At 43.9% G+C, this 19,793-nt stretch overlaps 1 long non-coding RNA gene across 2 annotated transcripts; it reads right to left on the reverse strand.

Moving 5' to 3' along the window:
• Window positions 1-1,121: 1,121 nt before the first annotated feature.
• Window positions 1,122-19,781, reverse strand: LOC122234395. Of its 2 annotated transcripts, none has more exons than XR_006212187.1 (5): window positions 19,693-19,781; window positions 7,834-7,929; window positions 4,281-4,391; window positions 2,638-2,728; window positions 1,122-1,758 (listed from the first exon to the last, which is right to left on the reverse strand). It is a non-coding gene; the product is annotated as an uncharacterized LOC122234395 (long non-coding RNA). The 2 variants fall into 2 exon arrangements; XR_006212188.1 differs by having other exon boundaries at window positions 2,638-2,742.
• Window positions 19,782-19,793: the final 12 nt, after the last annotated feature.

The raw sequence follows: 19,793 nt of genomic DNA on the forward strand, positions 1-19,793 counted from the left end.
GCTTAAACTCGTGAACCGTGAGATCATGACCTGAGCCGAAGTTGGATGCTCAACCAACTGAGCCATCCAGGTGCCCCAAGAATACTGACTTAACCAGAAAATTGTCATGCAATTATATAGGAAGAATGGGGAGAGGGGAGGCAAGTGCATGGGAATGGTGTGTATAAAGCTACCTCAATAGGAAGGCAGTAGATCATGCCTTGGATTGATAAACCAAGAAATAGCACAGGGTGCCTGGGTGGCTTAGTCAGTTAAGCACCTGACTCTTGATTTTGGCTCAGGTCATGATCTCATGGTTGTGAGATCGAGCCCTTCATAGGGTCCTGCACTGGGCATGGAGCTTGTCTAAGATTCTCTTCCCCTCTCTATTGCCCTCCCCGCCTCTCTAAAAAAAAAGAAAGAAAGAAAAAGAAAGAAAGAAAGAAAGAAAGAAAGAGCATATAAACATCTTACATCTTATTCAGAAATACAGAGGTAAATGCCAGGAGAAACAGCTGAAAGAATAGTAACTTTCTGAGGAGCAGGACTCAGGGGTGTGTGTGTGTGTGTGTGTGTGTGTGTGTGTGTGTGTGTGTGTTGCATTACTAACATTTGCTAGAAACCTTACAATATTATTTGATTTTTTAATACCATGAATATGCATGAATTTGACCAAAATTTTAAAAGATTGTTTTTATAAAGGGACAGAAGAAAACATCAGGAGCAACCTAAGCATCCACCAGCAGGGAAAAGCTAAATACATTGTAATACATTCATTTAATGGAACACAATGCTATGCTTAGAATGAGGTAGCTGTATACATCCTAACACAGATGAATTTTCAAGACAGTATGACCAGAGTTGGCAAACAATAGGTGTGATATGCCAACATTTATGTAAACCACATGCACGCAAAATAGAGCTATTTATTCCCCACGGAAATAGAAACATGTGCAATTAAAAACACATAGAGCAGGATGGGGAAGAATACACTCAGAAGAGATAACAGGCATAACCCGTGGGCTGTGGTGAGAGTGGACTCAGAGGATAAAAATCAAGGCAGATTTTGTACCGTTTCATTGTTTTTCCCCCACAGAAAATAAATTTTTGTATTACTTGTAAAATTAGATTAAATTTTTAAAACTGAACATTCATCAAGAAACTGAGAAGACAAGCCACAGATTGGGAGAAAATATTTGCAAAAGGCATATTTGATAAGGCACTATTATACAAGGCACTAAATATAGAAAGAACACCTAAAACTCAACAATAAGAAAACAAACATCCCAATTAGAAAATGGGTCAAAGATCTTCACAGATACCTCACCAAAGAAGATATTTAGGCGGTAAACAAACATAAAAGTTGTTCCACGTAATATACCATCAGGGAAAGGAAAATTAAAACAACAATGAGATACCATTACCCACATTTTAGAGAGGCCAAATTCTGGAACACTGACAGCACCAAATGCTGCAGATGATGTGGGGCGACAGGAAACTCATTCATTGCTAGCAGGAATACGGAATGGGAAAGCCACTTTGGAAGACAGTTTGACTATTTCTTACAAAACTAAGCCTGTTCTTACCGTGTGATCCAGCAATCACACTCCTTGATATTTACCCAAGGGAGCTGAAAGTTTATATCCACACCCAAACCTGTACATGGATATTTGTAGCAGCTTTATTCATAATTGCCAAAGCTTGGGAGCAACCAAGGCATCCTTCAGTAGGCGGGTGGATAAATGGTGGTCCTTCCAGACAATGGAGTATCTTTCAGGGCTGAAAAGAAACGGGCCATCAAGCCATGCAAAAACATGGAAGAACTTTGTATGCAGATTAGTAAGTGAAAGAAGCCTGTATGAAAAGGCTACACACTGTATATAATACCAGCTATATGACATTCTGGAAAAGGCAAAATGATAGAGACAGTAAAAGGATCAGTGGCTGCCAGGGGTTGGGTGCGAAGAGAGGGGGTGAATAGGCAGAGTGCAGAGGATTCTTAGAGCAGTGAGAATACATGGTACCAGAATAATGGATACATGTCACTGTACATTTGTCCAAACCCATAGAATGTCCACCACCAAGAGTGAACTGTAATGTAAACTATGGACTTTGGGTGATTATGATATGTAAATGTTGGCTAATCAGCTATAACAAATGTGCCACCCTGGAGGGGGATGTTGGTAATGGAGGAGGCTGTGCATGTTGGCGGGGGGGGGGGGGGGGGGGCAAGAAGTATATGGTGAATCTCTATACCTTCCCTTCAATTTTGCTGTGAACCTAAAACTACTCTAAAAATAATATAGTCCTAATAAAGAAAATTGAATATGCATTATACAGAATCTGGAATGTTCCACACTAAGCTATTAATAATGGATTATTCTAGGGCATGGATTGAGATGGAGGGCAGAGAGGAAGGGAAAGTTTTCTCTTTCCTGTCATTCAGTAATAATTGTTTGACAAAAACCATGATAGTATGACAGACTTTTCAATAGAATGGGGCTCTGGGGTCCCGGTAGTTCTGTCAGGCAAGTGTTTCCTGCTTTTGACAAAGGAGGAGAGTGAAGGTTCCATCTTGGCAGGGGTGAGGCCCAGCTCCAGAGGGATCTGGTAGAACCAGCTGTGACATCAGAAGGGCATGTTGACAGGGTGACTCACTTTTCAGGAGGGGTGGAGATGGATCTCTCCTCTTCTTCCACGTGAGCTGCCGTTGGGGCTGGAGCCCACAGAGCGTCCTGTCTCAACAATCCTAAAGGAGGAGTTCTTTCCAAATCAGTAGAAACAGGGACCATTTTAATCCAGGCCTTTACACAAAGCTATCTGGGAGCCAGCCTGGATTGGAGGGGTGGGGCTGTTCATTGATCAATCAAGATCCATTGATTAGAGCAAAGGCAGAAGAGGAGGGGTGGAAGGGGACTAGGGATGAGTTTTGAAAATGGGGATCTAAGCACCCTTGGGCCTATGGGTGTGTGGGGGGCGGTTTGGAGACAGCAAATGCTTTTAATCATCCGTTGAGCTTCGTTAGGGACCTTTTATTAAAAAAAGCTTTTAAGTATAGCCATTTTCTTATTTGGCCCTCAGGACCACCCATAAGGTAAAGAACTGAGTGTAAATATCCCCATTTTCCAGATGAGAAGACTGAAATCTTAAAATATGAGACCACTTATCTGAAGGACAAGTTAGTAACTGAGTGCAGTATCTTTCAGCCAACGCCACAGGTCCTCTTTGCTTTTTGGTCTGCCACAGCGTCCCTCCTTAAGACACAAGACACTGTCCTGAGACAATGGTTTCCCTGCTTGGGATCCAATGTTAGCTAAGCAGCTGCAGCTAGGCTAGCAGGAGCAGAGGGCCCCTCAGACAAGCTCCGTCCCTGAATGGGTCACTGCTTCTGCATCTACCCAGCATTGATGGCACTCTTGCCCTTGGCTGGGCAGGGCGCCAAGTGCCCTACATGCACAATCTCATGTCAGTCTTACAACAAGCCTGTTATATAGGTGTTACCATAGGCTGGCCATGTGGGCAATTCTTATAACCCTCTTTTTATGCTTCTTTATTTTGCTTTTTAACATACAGGAGTAACACAACAACAGTTGGTCTTTCTCTATGACTGTTTGCCTCTGTTCCTTCAACATGTACTTCCTGAGCACTTGATCTGTGCTGGTTTCTCCTAGATGTGGGCATATGACAGTGGACAAAACACGGTGTCCCTGCCTTCAAGGAGATTACAGTCTCCTGCTGGTAGGGTGGCAGAGAGAGACCACAAACAGATGTTATCACTCTTGACTTTCGTAGCATTGCTGGTGACAGGGGTATGGGCGTGCAGGAGATTATCTCTAAGATCATGTAGAAAGTGGCTGACAGAGAGCTGAGATATTCTGTGGTCAAGATGGAAACAAATGGAACCACGATGGGAAGGAAAGCGATGCCTCTGAGGGCCCCCAAAGTCCTGAGGCCCCACAACACACAGTAGATAGAGAACTCCAGAAATCAGCCATCCCTCCCCCTAGCCAATTTTATCCAATTCTGCTAGCAGCCTTGTGGGGGAGGCAGGTAAGATTTCTTTGCTTAAGAGAGGCTCAGAGAATTGGAGTCCCTTGTTCAGGTCACACATAGTGGGACATATAAGAGGGAGGGGGTGGTTGGCCCTGGACTCCACATCTAGTTCTCTTTCTCACCCTGTCACTCAGTGAAACTCAGAGGAAGGAGGATGAAACTAGGACCAAGAGGGACCCTGGCTTTCCAGCCTGACACCCCCACCATGGTCCCATGCATTGGGGTTGACAAAGCACTCTGACACTCACCTCTTTGTTACTCTGTCTGGTCCTTCTTTTGTGGTCACTTAAGACCTCACCTGTGCTCCAGAGGTGAGCATATGCATCAGCAGGACGCAGGTGACACATTCAGCAGGGTCCCTGAGGAAAGTATAATGACGGGTCTTTTACAAAGGTGAAGGCAGGATGCAGGGAAGCCAACAACAACTGGTGTGGTACTCGGGGACCTCCAATGGCTAGGAGCCATCATCCCTCCCAAACTAGAGAGGTAAGGAGAGGGAATAATTGATTACTGGGTCCACGAGGAATGGTGTCATATGGAAAATGTCCCTTGGCAGGAGATGGGACCTTCAGTGGACACAAACAGTTCATAGCAACTTGGGAGGGAAAGAGGGGCAAAATCCACACCCTGACGGTAACCTCTTCCTATCCTCCAGTCTCTTACATGTGCCTCCCATTTGCTGAGCACAACCTAAACCCAGAAGGCAAGAGTGTCTGTTTTTGTGATCTGCATGGGTTGGGCTCCCAAGGCACAGAGGTGGAGAGAAGCCATGGAGGGGCAAATAGGAGAGACCTAGCACAGCACGTAACCCAAACAAGCCAATAGGCATCAGCCCTTAGGACCTTTGCTAAAGCTACTAGGAAAGACATTCTCTTTTCTGGGGTCGCTCAGCTGGTAGGATGTGAGGCTGGGGCCATTGGTCATCTTGCTGCCCCATAAAAGTGAAGCCAATACAGAGGAAAACTGAGTCCAGAAGAGATTGAGGGGGTTGGTGGAGTAATTGTATCCCTGGATCCAGCCGTGCCTAAAGGTCGAGAAAGGACCCTTGGAGACGATGGGTCCTTACTTTGTGTAACCTGGTAGGAGTCAGGATTCTGTCACTTGCACTGGAAAGGGTCCTGAGTGACACAGGTGAAAGGTGAAAGGTGAATGAAAGGTGTCTGGGGCACAGGTGCCTGCAGGTGACCAGGAATGAAGATGGGCTGGAGTGGCCCATGATTTGTAGTTTGTGGGCGCCAATCCTTGAGGGCAGGTGGAATCCTGAGGGCCCAATTTTAGCGATGCATGTAGACTGGAAAGACGTCTCTAAAGGCAGCGGCCTCATTCAGAAGTCAGGACACCAGCACAAAACTCTCACATGCCAGCTGCTGCTCCCTGTGCTTGACATATATCAGTGTCACCCTCTCCAAAAGGCTCTGGGGGCAAAACATCCCCATTTGACAGATGACGAAACTGAGGCCTAGAGCAGTTAAGTCACTCACCAGAGCTAGGATTTGAAATCAAATAGCCTGGCTCGCCTTAACCACCTTTCCCGCCCCACTGCCCTAAAGCTTCCTCAAATAAAACTGAGTAAAATCCCAATCTATTCATATATAAAACAGATATTAGCACAGTCGCTCTAGGGGTTGGGGGCTGAGGTCAATTCTGAGAAGAAAGACCTGAGCTCCCTGAGATTCACCATCACGTTGTGGATTTCCCTCCCCCTCCCCATTTAAGCACTATTGGCATAGGGCATTATGGAGTGTGCTGGGGAGGCAGGGAGATGATTTGGACCCACATTCAGGAGAACCTCAAAAGCAGACTTTTGGTATAACTATCTTATGAGGAGCACAATTATATTTGCATCATACTTTTGGTTTTAAAACTATTGATTTGGGGACACCTGGGTGGCTCAGTTGGTTAAGCATCCGACTCTTGATCTTGACTCAGGTCATGATCTCACTCACCGTCGGTGAGTTCAAGCCCCACAGCTGGCAGCGTAGAGACTGCTTGGGATTCAATCTCTCCCTCTCTCTCTCTGCCCCCGCCCCCCACCTCAAAAATAAATAAATAAACATTTTTAAAAAAGAATTTAAAATCATTTAAAAAATAAATAAAACAATTGATTTGTTAAATGTAAACACTCAAAACATATGCTATAATATTTGTAAACCTCCCTGCCCCCTTTTGGGCATTTCACCTTCTCTTCCACCTCTTCCTTCTTCCTTTCCTTCATCATTTTTTAAAGTTAAGGTTTAAATTCTCCACTAAAATAAACTAGGGTTGTTTGAAGAAATGGCTGATTCCAGATTTGAGTAAGGGAAATATATACGAACATCTAGTTTTCCAGAAAGTAAGAAAACACACACAAAATGGTGGAAACATGTCAAAAGGACAAAGTAGCCAGCTTTAAGGAGTTCCCATTGGCTGGCCAAAGTTGGTGTAATTTAAGCATCAAATCAAAGAATGACAGTAAGGGATTACAACTCCTAGAATAAAATAAGAATCCATGAGTCCATATTGATGTAAGTAAATAAAGTAGAATCCAGACTAATAGACATAAAAGGAATGGTGGATTTAGAAAAATCACCATTTGGCAGCTGTCATAGTAACAATCTATCTAGGCAAGAGTTACCAAGAATACTAAAACTGGTGGGTGAGGTCTGATGGGAAACAGGATATTTATATAGACTTAAAGTATCTCCCTACAAGATACTTATAAACAACAAAGGGAAAAACACTAATTTTATAGCAGAGAAACTTGGCAGGCACCACCTTAACCAAGTGATCAAAGTTAAAGCCAGATGATATTATCAAATGCCTCCTGACAAGTTGCCCTGAGAATGACACATCGCTTCTGTGATACTCTTGCCCAAGATGCAGAACTGCAATGCAATCACAACGTAACGTACGACAAACCCAAATTGTGGAGCGCTGTTCAAACTAACCGGCCTTTATTCCTTACAAATGTCAAGGTCAGGAAAGACAAAGACTAAGATACTGTTTCAGATCGAAGGAAACTAAATACATGTGGCCACTTAATGCAATTCTGGACCAGAAAAATTCATGTTGTTATTTTGGTATAAAAGGCATTAGTGGGACAACTGAGAAAATTTAGGTTAGATCTCTATGTTAGATATCAATATTAAATCAATGTTTATGTCTTGATTTTCATAATCTTATGAGAAAATGTTCTTGCTTTTAGGAAATTTCACACTGAAGTATTTAGGGATAAAGGGGCACATCAGATCTGCAACTACTCTCAAATGTTTAAGAAAAAAGGAAACATTTGGGTAAGGGATACAGATGAACATCCTATATATATATATATATATACACACACACATATATATATACACATATATATGTATATATATGTGTGTATATATATATATATATGTATAAAGAGAGAATGATAAAGCAAATGTAAAATATTAACCTATGGGGAATGTAGAAAATCTGTGTAAAACGTGTCTGACAATTTTTTATTATATTTTGCAACTGAAATTATTTCAAAATAAAAAATTTTAGATAGCACAGTATTAAAAATACACCTCTTGGATTGGGATTATTAATGTGATCCCAAAAGGGGTAATTTATGATCTGAGGCTAGTGTCTGGGATAACATAGGCAAATTCATTATATATATTATTTTATCAGATAAAATAAGTTAATCATTGGCTTGTTAAATCTGAAGATCATAACTTGTTTACAGGCAGTTACTAATCATAAATAAGCATACGATTGCAAAACCCTGAATTGTAGCATATACACAATAAAGTATAATTTTGCATTATATATCATATGTATACATAAACATACATGTTTGAATTTTGCAAGCTCTACTACCACTGATGCTCACTCATTATTTGATCTGCTCAGGAATCAGGGGAGGTGGGCATCATTAGTCTTGTTTTACTGAAAAGGAAACAGAGGAAAATCACAAATAAGCAAGGGGCAGAATCTAGATTCAAACCATCGTCTTTTGAAATCCAAGGCCAGTGAGGTTTTTTTGTTTCTTTTTAAAGTTTATTTATTTTTTAGAGAGAGAGAGAGAGCACATGCACATGTGTGCATGCAAAAGTTGGGGAGGGGCAGAGAGAGGAGAGAGAGAATCTCAAGCAGGTTCAGTGCTGTCAGCACAGAGCCTGATGCTGTGGGGGTTTGATCTCATGAACCATGAAATCATTACCTGAGCTGAAATCAAGAGTCAGACAGTTAACCGACTGAGCCACCCAGGCATCCACCAAGGCCAGTGTTTTTAAGCACTCTGCCACACTAATTATTGATGCTATTGTCATCAATAAACATCAGTGGAGTATCAGTTACTTTAGCTCCTATGCTTCAATTTCTATCAGTAAAATGGGATCGTAATAACATGTCTTACTAAGACCTGTCAAGTGCTCGGAATCATGCCTGCACATAGTAAATGCTCATGTGTGAATTATTAGTATTTACTGTGCATAAGGCGCGAGGATCACCATGAAATCTAAGATGCCATTCTTCACTCTGAGGCTACTCCCCACAAAGGCAAACAGCCACCACGGGCAGCTCATGCTGAGACCAGCCACAGACCTCCGTTCCATAGAACCAGACAGAGGGATGCCCTGGAAGGAGTGGCCTTGGCTAGCAGGACACTGAGGTGGGCATGCCAACACTGCTCCTTGCTCCGGGAGGAGCAGCTGCCCCTATCTGATGAAAGTCCTGATGACTACCCAGGCAACCTAGGGGCAATGGCCACCCCCCACCTACATGTCTCATCTGCTACCATCAGCGCAATGGGCTTGGTGAATAAGACTTGTCATTTTACCCTGGAGGTCTCTGCCAGGGTCAGTCAGGGTCCAACCTGGAAAAGGAAATCATTCTAAAGCATCTAAAAACGGTATGATTACAGGGAATTGATTGGATGCATAGGTGGTGGAAGAGGGGGGAGGACTATGACACACCAAGTGTAAAAAGTCACGGCTACCTGTCAGCTGGAGGGGCAAGGAAGCAGGTGACGTCACTGGAGCCCAAAGGCCAGGGTCACCTGAGGAAGCCGGAACCACAACAGGCCTGTCTTGTGGTAGCTGGAGCCATGGAAGAGACGCAGCCACAACCAGACAGAGAGAGCGAGAAAGCCCCCATCCCCAGTTTTTTTCCTTTCTCCTGTCTGCTGAGCTCCATCCAGGGCCCACCAGCTGACACAGGAGCCTGGGGAATGTAGCTTGAAAGTCTCCCTAGGTTACCCCTGCCCTCCCCTCACAACGCATTCAAGGGGAAGGAGAAAGGGAGAGGGATGAAGAGGAGACAGATTTCAGGGCGCACAGGGCCAGGACTAGCCCATGGCACTTCCACGGTGGCCTTCTGATAGCTCATTCAGTGCCTGGCACAGACCCATGTTTCCTAAATGTGTGTGTGTCTGGAAGGAGGTCATAGTGCCCCATGTCACAGATTGTTTTAAAAAGTGAACACCATGGGGCGCCTGGGTGGCTTGGTCGGTTAAGCGTCCGACTTCGGCTCAGGTCATGATCTCACGGTCCGTGAGTTCGAGCCCCGCGTCAGGCTCTGTGCTGACAGCTTGGAGCCTGGAGCCTGTTTCAGATTCTGTGTCTCCCTCTCTCTCTGCCCCTCCCCTGTTCATGCTCTGCCTCTCTCTGTCTCAAAAATAAATAAATGTTGAAAAAAAATTTAAAAAGTGAACACCTGCTATCATCACTCTGGAAAGCTGTTTGACAGTATCTACTAGCTAGCAATTGCACTCCTAAGTGTATATGTGACAGAAATGTATACGTATGTTCACCAGAAGACATTTACTGGAACGTTCAGAGTAGCACTTATTACAATAGTCTCATACTGGAAACTCCCCAAAAGCTCATCAACAGTGGAATGGACAAACAGAGTGAAACACTGTATAGCCATGAGAATGAACGATCTCTGATTACCCACATCAATGTAGATGACTCCCATCAACATGATGGTGAGTGAAGGAAGTCAGACACAAAAGAGCACATGGGCTGCATGATTTCATTTGTATAAATAGGGAAAGAGGCAACACTTATGTCTGCTTCAGAAGTCAGGGTCATGGTTACTCTACAAGGTGGTGGTGACAGTTAAGGAGTATTGGGAGGGCCTGCGGGGGTGCTGGTAATGCTCTGTTTCTTCAGCCATGTGTTGGTGACACAAGTGTGTTCAGTTTTTGAAATTTTGTCAAGCTGTGCATTTATGGTTTGTGCACAGCTTCCTGTATGATACTCTTTAATAAAAACTTTACTTAAAAAAAAGTGATCCAGTAGACAAACACTAATTTGAAAAGATATATGTACCCTGATGTTTATTGCAACATTACTTACAATAGCCAAATTATAGAAGCAACCCAAGTGTCCACTGATAGATGAAGATAAATAAAAAAGATGTGATACATATATATATACATATATATATATATACACACACACACACGTATGTATATATATATAGTGGAATATTACTCAGCCATAAAAAATAATGAAATCTTGCCATTTGCAACAACATGGATGGATTTAGAGGGTATAATGCTAAATGAAATAAGTCCATTGGAGAAAGAAAAATACCATGTGATTTCATTCATAAATGGAATTTAAGAAAGAAAATAAACAAGCACACACAAAAAAGAGAAAAACAAAAGAACAGACCCTTACCTATAGAGAACAAACTAGTAGTTTCCAGAGGGGAGGTGAGTGGGGGAAGGGGTGAAATAGGGGAAGGGGATTAAGATCACACTCATTATCATGATGAGCACTTAGTAATGCATAGAATTGTTGAATCATGATATTGTACATCTGAAACTAATATAATGCTGTGTGTTAATTATACCGGAATTTTTTAAAAAAGTGAATACCCTAATGGAAGGACTATTTTCTTTTTCCATTTCCTGCTTCATTCATCTTAGCCTAGGGAGCTTCCCTGGAAACTGGATGAAAGAGGAGGGTGGGCCTGGGTTCATGGTGAAAGATGAGAAAAAAAATAAGGCCAAAGGCCTGGGTACTTTTTGGGTGTCAAGTCCCGTGAACTCTTACAGGAGTTCTCTCATGACCCCCTCAGTTGCATGCACACACACACACACGTGCACACACACACACACACACTGCTCTAGGGGGCAGCACTAATATAAAGAGAAATGAGTTGACTTACTTCAAGTCACACAACTAGGAATGGTCTGGGGCTGGGTTTGAACTCAGGTCATTAGCTCCAGAGTCCAGGCTCTTAACACTTTTGCTCCTCCATGATCCAGAGAGAGCAGGAAGCACAGTGATGTTGACTGTCCTGGGCCTCAGCTATGTGCCTCTGATTCTGATTTCCAAAGTGGGGGCTACCTTGGGAGTGAACTTGCCCCAGCTCTGATGCTTTCCCAGGACTTTCTGCCTCTGCCTCACCCTGGCTGGGACAAAAGCAATTTCTACACATTTTGTAAGATACCAAAGATGTCTGGTCATGCCTGATGTCCCCTTTTGCTTCTGGATAAGATCAAAGGCCTTTTGTCCTGGCCAGGGGATCAGACCTAGATGGGGGTCCCTGAAACTGAGAAGGGAATTGTGCTCAACATGGACACCAAGAGAAAGCATCTAATAACAGCTCAAATTGGAAAGGGAAGTCAAAGGGAGCCCTCAGAAGGCAAGGGGGAAAACCAGAAGGTGGACCTTAGCAATAACCTTCTCTGCTTTGTTCTGTGGGGGTGAAGCATAGACTGGCCTTCCTTCAGTTCCCTAAACATGCTCATTCTCCCCTCTGGGCCTTTGCACAAGCTCTCTCCTCTCCCAATGCTACTCTTCCCTTGGTCTTTGCTTAGGGGCTAAAATTGTGGTTGACTTTGGACTAATTAGCCTGACCCACCCGCATCTGAATCTTACTCAGTCTCTAAATCTCAGCTTAGACTTCACTTGCTCCAGAAAACCCTTTATGACCACTTGAAATCTAAGCACCTTGCATTTCCCTCTTATAGCACTTATCACACTGGATTATAAGTGTTCATATCAGACTGGATGGTTCACGTGAGCAGGCACACCAGCCTTGCTGCTCACTACTGCATCCTCAGGGCTAAGCACACAGTAGGTGCTCAACAAATATTTCTTGAAAGAATGGAGGAAAGTGCCCTGGCAGCCATCAGATGATCCACTTCGCAGGGCTGGTCCCTCGCCCATAACTTGCAAATAGTCACTTGCCCACAAGCTCGAGTTCCTTTCTCTGATTTTTGAGCATCTTCCCATTTGTGAAAGAAGAAGGCAGGCATTTCTTTTGAAGCTTAATACTATTTGAAGCTTAACACTTTGGGTGGATCTGACCGTATCATTCTTAAATCAAAACGCAAAGTGCTGTATGAATGCCAGGCAGGGGGCAGCATCCACATGGAGATACTGGAGGCTATCAGAAGAAGAAGTGGTTCAGAAAAGTGGAAGGAGAGGGTGACCTCCGGACTTTAAGGTGCTCTGAGACTCTTTCTGTTTGTAGCTGTGTGGATTAACAGAGGCACGTTCTTCTCACTTCTCAGACAAGAAATGTCTCCCTCTAAAGCAGGGTTTCTCAACCTCAGCACTATTGTAATTTGAGGCCAGATAATTCTTTGTTGTGAGGGGCTGTCCTGTGCATCGAAGGGTTAGTGGGCTGAATACTGTCTCCTCAAATTCGTGTCCACCTAGAACCTCAGAATGTGACCTTGTTTGAATTAAGGATCTTTGCAGATGTAATTAGTTAAGGATGTTGAGATGAAATCATCTTGGATTTAGGGTGGGCCATGAATCTGATGACTAGTGTTCTCATAAGAAAAGGAGATACAAGGAAGATACAAGGTAGAAGATACAAGGAAGAAGGCCATGTGAAGACAGAGGCAGACTGGAGTGAAAGAGTTACAAGCCAAGGAAGGATTGTGATAGAACTACAAGACACCACAGCCTAGGAAGGATTGTTCTCTAGAGCCTTCAGAAGGACTATGGCCTTGCTAATACCTTGATTTTGGACTCCTAGCCTCCAGAATCATGAGACAATAAAGTCTTGTTGTTTCCAGCCACCTGTGTGTGGTAATTTGTTATGACAGCCCTGGGGAACAAGCGCTACCACTGGTTTCTGTTCTCTAGATGCCAATAACATTTTAACAGAGTTAAAATAAACAAAAATATCTCCAGACACTGCCAAACTTCCCCCTGGGGGTGCTATTTTGTCCCCCCATCCCCCACTGAGAACTACTGCTCTAACAGGCGGATATAATGAGAGGACAGAGAAAAGTTGGATGAACCTGGATTTGAATTTCAGCCCCAGAATACCTAAGTAATTTGGGGAAAGTTGCTTAATTTCTCTGAATATGTTTCCTCACAAGTAAAATGGGGGTTAAGAAGGTACCTGTATCTCACAGAACCATCAAACTGATGCAATGAGAGAATGTGTAGAACGTGCTTAGCACAATGTCTGGCACATAGCTAGCAATCAATAAATAGTAACTGAAACAATAGTTGTTATAAGTGTTTTCATTAAGCAATAATGATATTACCTAATTGGTAATAAATATATTAAGAAATAATAATGCCTATTATCATCACTATTATTAAGGCCTGCAAGCTGAGTCAGTTTTTCACTTAATAATCTACTGCAGATTGTTGTCAAACTGGGGTAGTGACTCCTTCCAGATGGAGGAGGTCCTGGGCACCCATCATGGTGTCATGCTTTCCAAACTATTACTTTCTCTTACGCCATCTCATTTCAGCCTGATAGTAAACTTGTAAGATGCATAGGGTAGTCACTTAAAATATGTCATCTTCATTTTACAAAGGTGGAAATCGAGGGACAAAAACACTGAGTGACTTATTCAAGTTAAGTGGCCAGTAGCCAAACCAGCCTGGAACCCTAGACAACTAAAACACTCTGCTCCTGACACCCCCACCTCTAATTCACTCCCTTTCCCACTTCTTTTAGGTACCTAGTAACATCTCCCTAACAAAGCCTGACTCTTAGAAAAGGAACTGATGGACTACAGTTTTGAGTGACTTCATATGCAACAGTAGTCTCTCCCAAGGATATATGCACAGCAAATTTCTCTGGCTACTGGGCGGATTGTTTTTGGAGCTGAGATGAACTCTTCAGGTAGGTGGAGTCCAGATGTATTTATTAGTCAGGGTCCTGCAGGAAACAGAATTCCACTCAGTTCAACCGAATAGACCTTAGTCAAGGGACTATTTATCCTTACATGGGCAGAGCTAAAGGAATCAACAAGGATGATGAGGTATCCAGGGACCAGCAGCATTCTAGGTATGAAGGGAAGGGGAGGGATGGCGAAACCAGTGTCTGTTGGGGGCTGGTGCTATGAGTGAAAGGATGCCAGACAGGAGTGTGGTCACAGAGGGGTTATGCCCCACCAGGACTGTGGTGCCAAAGCAGGAAGGCAGCAGCGAACAAATCCCCTGGACGCTCTCTCTTCCCGCCCTCCGGTCTCCTGTGGGTGTCTCTCATTGGCTGAAGCCAGCCAGAAGTCAGCCGGCAAGGGATCCTGGGAAATGGAGCCCCTGGTCACTAGACTCCTAGGGCATAGAGGAGCGAGGGATCAGGTTGCTGGAGTGTGAGACACACTAGCCCAAAGATGGAGGGGTGGTGATGTGAAGGGGGCAAGAGGAGAATCAACAAGCAGCACAGGTGAGAAGTTGGTGTGATGGTGGGCTGTATTCGTGTGAACTCTTTGGCCATGAGCAGGAAGCCTGAATGTACTCACTCCACCCTTTGTATCCTCAGTTCTTATTTCAAAACCAACGAATTTTGCTTGCTAAATTGCCAGGACTCAATAGGGGCCAAGAAGAAGGAGGTCTTCTTGAAAGATCATTGAATCTAGTAATTTATGTTCTCTGAAAACAAGCTGTCCAGATAACTGGTGCTCACAAGGGATGTGATAAAGTGGAGATTATGTGTCTTAATTTTCGAAGGGCATAGATGTTGGGGGTGGGGTGGGGATGTGGGTGTGCAGGGAGAGCCAGTGAAGTTGGCAGTCAGACGACTGAGGCTGGCTGTGCTCTTGTGAAGAAGCAAATACTTTCTGATACCAGCTACACCCACCCACCCTGGGGAGAGGAACGCATTGTCATCTTACAGGCAAGGCTGGATTCTGGATTATAAATGGAAGGAGGTCAAAGGGGGCAGTGCATGGAAGATTATCTTTGCAAACAGTCTCCACCTTTCCTTCCTTACCAGCCACCTCAGAGGAGGATTCAACCTCTGACTTAAGCCCAGAAGAGGGAGGCATGACCAGTTGACTTAGCTTTCCTCCCTAGTGTCTGGAAATTCTCAGCTTGGTGCTAGCTCAATGGCCTCCATGCTGGTCCCCAAGGTTTACTGTCCCTCTCCAGGTAGGAGTGAAGACAGTGGCAATGCAGTGTCAGAACTAGACCAAAAATGACATCTCCTGCCACCTCTCTTCTATACCTCCTCCTGCCTTAGTGAATCTTCCCAGCTGTCCATTTATCCCATTTGTTCACCTTTCTCTGGAGAAAGAGACTTTGGGACAGAGGTGATGAGGGACTTCTCCAGAGTCACTCATACAACAAAAGAGTGACTGTGCTCAGATTCCAACTTGAGTCTGTTCGATCCCAGAACCTGAGCTCTTAAATTCCTCATAGCCCTGCCTTCACATTCTTGCATTTATTATTATTATTTTTTAATATATATGTTTTTTTTTTAATTTGAGAAAGAGAGAGTGTGTGAGCTGGGGAGAGGGGCAGAGAGAGAGAGAGAGAGAGAGAGAGAGAGAGAGAGAGAGTCTTAAGCAGGCTCCAGACTCATCATGCAGCCCTACGCAGGGCTCAGTCCCACGATCCTAGGATCATGGCCTGAGCTGAAATCAAGAGTTGGATGCTCAATTGACTGAGCCACCCAGATGCCCCACATTCTTGCATTTATTTAACAAATATCTGTGGGGCATCTGTTTTGGCTACTAGGGATAAATCCGTGTGCAAAACAAATTCCCTGTCCTCGTGGAGCTTATATTTTAGTTGGTGGGGGTCGGGTGGGGCTGGGGAGGAAAGGCAGATAAACAAATGAATAAGTAAAATATATAACAATTTACTTAAGATAAGCATTATGGGAAAAATAAAACAGAGAATACCAAGGGTCGGGGGGAGGGGGTAGGAATGAGGTTCAATTTTACCTAGATGATTAAGGAAGGCTTATTGCAAAGATACTAATTTAAGCAAAGACCTGAAGGAGGTAAAGTACAAAAGGGGTGAAAATTTGGTGAATAGGTAGTGTTTTCCCCCCACCCCCAGGTTTTATTGGGGGGTGTAAGTGACATGAAATAAATTGCAAAGTGAGGGGTAAACCACAATAATTCAGGCAAAAGATGATGGTAGCTTGGACAGGGGTGGTCATAGTAATAAGAAGAGTTCCAGATTTAATCTGAATGCAGAGCCAGTGGGATCTGCTCACAGATCCAATGCAGGCGTGAGAAAAAGAGGAGAGTCAAGGGTTAGTAAGGGATTACTCCCAGTTTTTTGGCCTGAGTCCCTAGGAGGATGGAGATGCCAGTTACTGAGATGGAAAAGAATGGGTAAAAAGCAGATCTGGAGGGAGGAGAAAAAGCGATGTGTTAATTTTGACATGCTCACTACACATCCAAGTGTAGCTACTGAGTAGGTGCTCTGATGTACAAGGCTGGGATAGAGAAGAGAGCGTGTTTGTTCGCTTCCTTGTTTTACAGCTTTATTAAGTTATAATTGACCTACAATACACTGCACATACATAAATATCGGACAGAATACTACCTAATAAGTTTTGGAATTTTTATTTGCGTTTAAAATTTAAAGCACTGACGAAAACAACCCAAGTGTCCATTGACAGACAGATGAGTGGATAAGCAAAAATTGGTGTGTACATACAATGGAATATTATTCAGCCTTAAATAGGAAGGAAGCTCTGACACGTGCTGTGTATGAATGAGCCTTGAGAACATTATGTTAAGTGAAAAAGCCAGTCACAAAAAGACAAATACTGTATGACTGAGTTTATGTGAGGAATTTAAAGCAATCAAATTCATGGAGACAGAAAATAGAAAGGTGGTTGGCAGGGGTGGGGGCAGGGGTGGGGGCGGGGGCAATGGAGAGCTATTGTTTAATGGGTACAGAGTTTCAGTTTTGCAACATAAAAAAGCTCTGGAGACTGGTTGCACAGCAATGTGAATCTACCAGACACCACTGAACTTTATACTTAGAAATGGTTGAGATGTTAAATTTTATGTTGGGTGTTTGGTTTTTTTGTGACCACAATTAAAAACTGCAATGCAGTGAAACAGAGTGAGAACAGCAAGGTATTTTTGTTTGGTAAGCACAGATTTTAGTTCATACATGTACTGTGCTACTAAATTTGAATCATATATTTAAGATTGAAATTTATTATTTGTGTGAGTTCAGGTCCTCTAAGCCAAGATGGAATTAGACATGAAGGGATTTATTTAATGGGGGAAATGTCTGTGATAGACAAAGGAGACGAAGCAGGAGTAGACAGGGAGAGTGTTCAGACCACAACACAGGTCTCACATTTGAGAAAGAAGAGAGAGAAGTCTGGAGAGGAAGCTTCTCAGACTATAGCATCTAACAACATTTCAGCCAGGCTGGTGGCGAGTCCCTACGCCAAAGTTGCCCATTAATGAGTCCCTGTAACCACTTCTCATCTGAGATCACTTCTCCTTCCATACAAAATAGATGGCCAGGTCCACCACTCACAGGTCTGCCCCTTGAAAAGATTTTCCTGTTCTACTGTCTTTCAAGGCTTCCCACGAATGTGGTTGTAATGCAGCCACCGTCCATTTTTTTTTTTTTTTTGGCTTGTACCCACATTCCAAATCAGCCCATCTCTAAACCAAGCTCAGGCTTTGCCTCCTCTTTTAGCTGATATGACCGTGTCCCCTCCCCTAATATGGTCATGAGTGTGAACTGGAGTGGGGGTACTGGTGCAAGTGTGGTTGATGACAAGTGGCTCTGGGCTTCCTGCTCATGAAGCTTACTCATGCTCTCTGGTCCTGCTGGGACTCCATCCTGGATGGAACATTTCCATTTTACAATGAGCTGAAGCTGGGCCTGTCCAACTTTATGATTCAGTGGGTCCAACAGAACCCAGGTCATGATAAGCAGGGTTGAATGCATGCATGGTTAAGCATCCCGTCCCTACCAGGGTCTAGTAACAGGCCAGAAGCTGTTTCTCAGAGGGCATGAAATTCCCTGATGTGGTCTTTTTCCAAAATCCCAGGTTCTGCATTGTGGTTCTTCCACTGGATATTGCTTTAAGCTTCACACTGCATCTTTTCCCACCACTGATACCTCCAACACCATAGGATCTGCTCTATCATGTAACACAACTGATGGGGCCGTTTGTATCATAGTGTGGACCTGCTGCAGAGTCCTTTCTTGCTCCAGGCCCTCCTGGGACTGGCCTCCATTTGTATCACCTGACATACGAGCATGTTAAGTATTGCTTTTTTTAAAGAAATGTTTATTTATTTATTTTTGAGAGAGAGAGTGCAAGTGTGGGAAGGGCAGAGAGAGGTGGGGAGAGAGAATCCAAAATAGGCTTCACGCTGTCAGGGCATAGCCCGATATGGGGCTCAAACTCATGGACTTCAAGATCATGACCTAAGCCAAAGTTGGTCATTTAACCGACTGAGCCACCCAGGCTCCCCAATATTAAGTATTTCTAAATGTGGTCTGCATTGCTTCTAGAGTGCAGAGAGGTCTACCAGTAGAGAGAAGAAGGTGATGGCAGGGCTCAGCCTCTCTACTGTCATCTCCAGTAATTCAACTCTGGCCCAAAATTTGTGCACCTTACCCCAAACACAAAAGCCTTTCTTTGGAGTTTAGTGACTACATGTTGATGCTAAGGCATGTCCCTCGGTGGGGGAAGGCAGCTGACTTCCACTCCAAGCATTTATCACAACTTGTTTTCTAACCACATCCACCCCCACCTCAGAGGAGGAGTTTGCCTATTCTGCCCTCTGCCCTCTTCCATCCCAGTGGGAACAGACAGGTAGCTACCCTGCTGCCTTGCCTATCCTTGCCATGACACACACACAATGTAGAAGTTGACAGCATGAGCTTTGTGTTCTGCCAGAGATTGATTCCATTCCTCTGTGACCACGGACAACTCATCAAAGCTACTCTGTTGCTCAGTTCCCGATCTGTAAAATGAAGACAGTAATACCCATCTCATAAAACTGTTCTGAGGATTAAATGAGATGATGAGTATGAAAATGTTTGAAGCGCGACATTATTGCTATCCTCACTGCATTTGCAAGAGCTGGTTTGAGGGTTCTTTCCCTCTCATTTAACCAGAAGCAAGAACTGGAATTGCCTGCTCCATACATTCCCCCAGGATACATAATAGGTGTTCAGTGCCTATTTAGAGATGTCTCTTGAGTTTATACCAGTTAATAGTCAGGTTTTTTTCTTCTAGGAATGCAGGATATAGGTATCTGAGAGAAACTGCAGTTAGTATGTATGAAGCATCAGATGGTGAACAGAGCAGAGGACTCACAGTGAGGTAGGGGGAAGGAAGAAGCTGACAAACCGAGTGAACTTTCTGGGTGTTTCCTCTATTTGGAGAATAAACAGAATAATAGGTAAGATTACAAGGTTGTTGCAAGGATTTTCACAAACTATGCTTCACATGGTGCCAAGGGCATAGTAAGCGCCGCGCAAACAGTACCTGCTATTATCAGCGCGTTATGAACGATTGTTGAGGAAGTAGGTGACTGCGCTCTGGTCCGCGGGAAGATGGGCGGAGGGGCGCTGGGCGGGGCCTGTGGA

Source organism: Panthera tigris, chromosome E2 (assembly GCF_018350195.1).
Source record: "Panthera tigris isolate Pti1 chromosome E2, P.tigris_Pti1_mat1.1, whole genome shotgun sequence".
Taxonomy (NCBI): domain Eukaryota; kingdom Metazoa; phylum Chordata; class Mammalia; order Carnivora; family Felidae; genus Panthera; species Panthera tigris.